Here is a 5,339-nt window from a genome sequence, read left to right as displayed (position 1 = left end):
AGTGGAAAATATGCAGAGCATGTTTAACCTGCAGGCAGACGTTTGTCTCCCCCCTCTGGCAATGAGAGGAATTACACAAACACTGATGAATACAGAGGCATTTCCACAGTCCCAATACAATAATTCGTTATTTAGGGAGAGTAAATGTGATAGACACATAGCCTGCTCCAAATATTTTATAAATGCCAACCTGTCCAACAGCAGTAAGGTGTTCAGTCCCTTTTCTTCTTTCAGCGCTCTCCAACGAGGAAACGCCACACCAACGGTAATCTGTTTGTCCTCTGAACGCTGAGTTTCTCATAAACTTTTCTTTGACTCTTTTTGAGATTTCCCACCACAGGCTCCACAACAGTCCTAGTTGCTGTAACCTGCCTCCATCTCCCTGTACGTTCAGACCGAAAGCAGCCAGAACGTCAAAGTGAAAGGAAGTCATTCATTTTCCGAGCCCGCGAACAGCGGCGTCAGAATAAATTGCAGTCCAGGCAACTGTAATGAGCTATGACGCAGTGCGGCGGCAACCAATCAGAATGCAGAAGTGCTCCGCTCTAGAGAGAACATTAGAACACACCCATGTAACACAACGGAGGAGATTTTGATCCACATAGTACAACAGGTTCCTACTCATGTATTTTACCTAGGAACCTTCAGCATGTTGTTCTGTGTTGCAAGAGAGACTCATAATAAAAGTCAGAGAAACAATGCAGCTGTGTATCTGGTACTTAATTGAGCCTCTAGATATGTTTATAATAAACTATCAAGATATAGATCGTTAGATAGTTCAGACACTATGAAATCACAAAATAAAACAGGTTGAAGACTGCAATGAACACATTCTCATCACTCCTCAATTCACTATAATCCATCATTAATTGCCTCTTAATCAAAATCCATGTGCCCTCCACATTTAAATAGATAAATCTTCTCTATGTTACAGTCTGTTGAATTAGCTCACCTGAATGTTTGTTACAGTTTTTTCATTATGGATCCTTTTCATTCAGTGATATTATTGATTCCCCAAAATCACTGTTTTCTTTTCATGTAGAACATTTTGCTGTTTCTACACAATTTCTGACTGATATTACAGAATATTACTGTTATTTAAATGGTATTTCACACTCTTGGAAGGATCATTCATGTTCAAATCTCATTAAACACATGACTAATTATGGATCAGTTCAGTTTGACTCACTGTGAGGTGACAGTAATTCATCTCTGCTGCTGTGCAGAGGTTGATCTTCTTCTTTAACTATAAGGACACAGAAACTGACACATTAATTTATTCTTTATTTCTTTTTCACATAATCTGACATTAACAATGATATCATTCAATTCTAAAATGATTGTGGGTTCTTGCACTAAGACCTATGATTGATCACTTATCCTCTGGTCTTCAGAATATTTCGACCTCAGTCATACTGATATTACTTAGTAATGACTGGGTAAATAATGACTGTATGAACAATGATACCAGCAACAACATATAGCAAATGTTATGTGATTGATTTGATTGTCTCATTCAGTTCAGCTCCCAGTCAGGGGGAAGTTCAGAGCTTCTGCACCTCTGGGACTTTAAATCACCATCATCTGTAAAAATACAGAAAATTACAGATTAAGCCTCAGACATATAAATGTAAAAACCCTTTAGATCAGCGGTTTTCACAGTGTGAGGCACGCCTCCCCAGGGGAGGCGCAAAAAGAAAGGAAAAAAAGTGTATCATCTGGTTAGCTAACTACAGCAAATGGATCGTTTTTTAGTACCTCAGGTGAAAGTGAGAGTGGGCACAGAGGCGAGCAGAAAACGGAGGAAGTATGACCCTGATTATTTAAAGTTTGGTTTTTCATGCATTGGTCCTGACGATGCTCCGCTGCCACAGTGTGTTATTTGCAAAGAGGTGCTAGCTAACGACAGTATGCGACCATGTAAACTCCGGCGCCACATTGAAACTAAGCACCACAATTTAACAACCAAGCCGCGGGAGTTTTTTGATAGGAAGCTTAATGAATTGCGGTCACAGAAGAAAGCCGTCCAGACATTTGGTATTGTCAATACCAAGGCAACCGAGGCATCATACCATACACGTACACATACGATTAAAAGCAAGTATCGGTTACGGCTGCGGGTAGAGGATGATCTGCGTTTATTCCTTTCTACAGCGCATCCCTGCATCAACCGCCTGTGCGCATCAAAGACACAGACTCACTGTTCCCACTAAAATCGAGGTGAGCAAATGTGTTGTGTGCAGTGTTTCAGCGTTAATGTGGGATAACGTCGGATGAGTGAAAATGTGTTTAAAAAAATCAGTTGAAAAGTTAAATTGTAAATTGTAATTTTTTTTTAAATGAATAAGTTTTTTTTTTATCAAAAAGATGTTAAAAACATATACAAAGATTGTGTTTAAAAAAATATTTGAGCACATTCACAGATAAAGATGTTTAAAATGTTTTAAAAATATGTTCAAGAACATACAAACATGTTAAAAAAAAAAAGATGTGTATGACATTTATTCTTGAAACCTTTTTTTAAGCCTGCGTGGAACATACAAAGCAACATCAACAACAGTAATAAAAGTAATAATAGTGGGGGGGGGGCACGGCTGCTTTTGAGTTCTCCTAGGGGAGGCCCACTATCCCACACTTTGAAAACCCCTGCTTTAGATTAATGAGTAATGATCTGCACACTATCATGACAAAAACAGTTGTGCTCACTAAACTTTGAACTAAAGTAAACTTTCAGACGTTGGTTCAATTATTCAGAAATATGTGTTTCTGTCTCTGACTGTGCCAATCCTGTGAGTCATGTGTTGCCAGCAGACAGACTATGCCCCATGGGAAGAAGGACAGAGATGAGACAGTACTTAATGTGTTGCTTTAGACTAATCAAATATTTACTCCTCATGTTCATTTACATCTTTAGGGAAACGGATATTCAGCTTGGAGTCACAGTAAATTAATTACAGTAATTAACCAGAGAAGATCATTGACGTGTTTCCGAACCGACCATTCACTTTGATCTCAATTTCACACCTATTAAGCTTCGTGACCGTCTGGTGCTGGAGTTGCGACCCACGTTAATAAAATCTGTCCAGAGACAGAGACATATTAAAGGGGACATATTATGCTCCTTTTCAACAAGTTTGAATAAGTCTCAGAGGTCCCCAAAACATGTCTTTGAAGCTTCTTGCTAAAAAATCCACTCCGATCCTATATTTCAGCATGCCTTTAAACCCTTTTTTTCAGCCCTGTCCAGAACAGGCTGTTTCTGTGTCTGTATCTTTAAATGCAAATGAGCATTTAAAGATTATCCAGAATCTGACCCAGAGGGAAAGGCTGCTGAAGAAGTTCAAACTCTACAACTGCAGCAGGACGTTTCTGAATGGTTGGTAACCAATTTTGTGTATTTTGACATTACATTTTCAGTTTGTTGATGTGTGCTGGCACACGGTTACTAACTTGTAGCTAGGTAGCTAATGCTATCTGTTACTGTCTCGTCATTACTGGGAGCTTTTTTGGTAAATAAGCACTATTGTGAATTGTGTAATGTAGTTATCTGTCATGCCTCCTTAGATATACTTTTACAGTCTATGAAAATGTTTGTTGTATGTGGACTGCTACAGGGGTTCAATGTCAGTACTAGTCAGATATTTTAATAGATGCTGACAAAGTAAATCATTTTTCTCCATGTTTTGAGCAGATGCTCATCATGACATCTTCCTTTATGTAGTAAATTTATTTTGTGTATTACAATGAAAGCTGTAAATCAGCATAAACATGTCTGACAGCAACAGTAATCTTTAGTCAAAGACTAAACTGTGCAGTTTTCTACACTACACTGTTGTCAAGCTCCACATTATATGCAATAAGTGACATGTTATAAATTACCTATGTTATATGCGCTTGATATGTAGCCAAGCTTACTTCTTACCCACCTTAGCTCCACTGTCTGTCAGTTTTTGAATTTCATAAGCTTTATATTTTGGTGAATTCCCCCCAAGGACTTTATTGGCCAGCCAGTGTGGATCAGCATGTGACATGTGACCCCCAAGGGTGTCACCAAACAAAACCAGTCCTCTGGCCCTCTTCTCACTCTCTTCTCTTCTTGGCTTGCTCTGGAGAGCAGCTCCTGTTCTCTCCTCTCCGCTCTTCAAAGGGCAACAAGGCCCCAGCCCAGGTCAGCTCTGCTACCTGAGAAACCAGCTCTCTCGCCGGCCTGCTCACAGCAGCCTGCAAACACTCTTCTCCTCAACAGCAGCGACCTGCTTCGGATTAACTGTGAGTGAATTGAATTCTCTTCAGAATCAGCAGCTACAACACAAGGCGAGCTGGTTTTCCAAGCAACAGGAGTCGTAGCAGAGTTAGCATGGAACAGCTAACTCTGTGAGGAGAACAAAGGAGATAACAGCAAAGCAACGCAGCCAGACAGGACTTTACTCCACCAGGAAGCCTCCCAACTCACTGGACTTTACAACAACACTGGACAGGACCTCTTTGTTTGTTCCAAGGACTGGGTAACGTTAACTGACTGGGCCTAACCTTTCCCAGCACAGCATAGCACAGGACAGCCTAACTAAGCAGCAGAAGTCTTAACTTTGTTAATGTACTTGTTGATTGATGTCTTGTTGTTGTAATGTTTGCTTAGGTTGTGGTCAGTAATACAGTTAATCAGGAACTCGTATGTTCACACACATAGTAGTACGTCTCAGTTCTAGAACCTGCATGAAGCTAACCTCCTCCCTCTAAACTGGTACCTTTAGATGACATGAGCTAGGCTAACAAAGAAACTCACACCTTCCCTCCCACACACACTAGGTGGTCTCAGCGGCATTTGATTATTTTAGAGTGCTTGGAGTAGTGGTTAATTTAGTAAGGTCGTATTTCCAAAATATTAGACTATGCTTAAGTACAGCAGGCATTACAACAGGGTGGCAGAGGCTAGAAATAGGCATTATGGCAGGGTGCACGATTTCTCCATTGGCATTCACAATGGCGATGGAGGTAATCATTAGAGCTTCTAAGTGGGTTGTAGGTGGAGAGAGGCGGCAGGATGGGATGCGCCTTAAACCAATTAGGGCCTACATGGATGACATGACGTTGATAACTACAACGGTGCCATGTATGAAAAGAGTACTTGAGAGACTTAATAAAAACTTAAAGTGGGCTAGTATGAAAATCAAGCCTAGTAAGTCTAGAAGTATCTCAATAAGCAGAGGGAAGTTAAGTGATAGGAAGTTTGTAATAGACGAAGAGGAAATTCCAATAATTAGGGAAAAATCAGTAAAGAGTCTAGGTAGGTGGTACAAGGCAGACTTGAATGACGGAGAACAGGTAGTGCAGTTTCGGAA

This window comes from Seriola dumerili, unplaced genomic scaffold (genome assembly GCF_002260705.1).
Source record: "Seriola dumerili isolate Sdu_G_001 unplaced genomic scaffold, Sdu_1.0 BDQW01002177.1, whole genome shotgun sequence".
Taxonomy (NCBI): domain Eukaryota; kingdom Metazoa; phylum Chordata; class Actinopteri; order Carangiformes; family Carangidae; genus Seriola; species Seriola dumerili.
The sequence above is the reverse complement of the archived record's forward strand: the minus strand, read 5'-3'. Positions refer to the sequence as shown.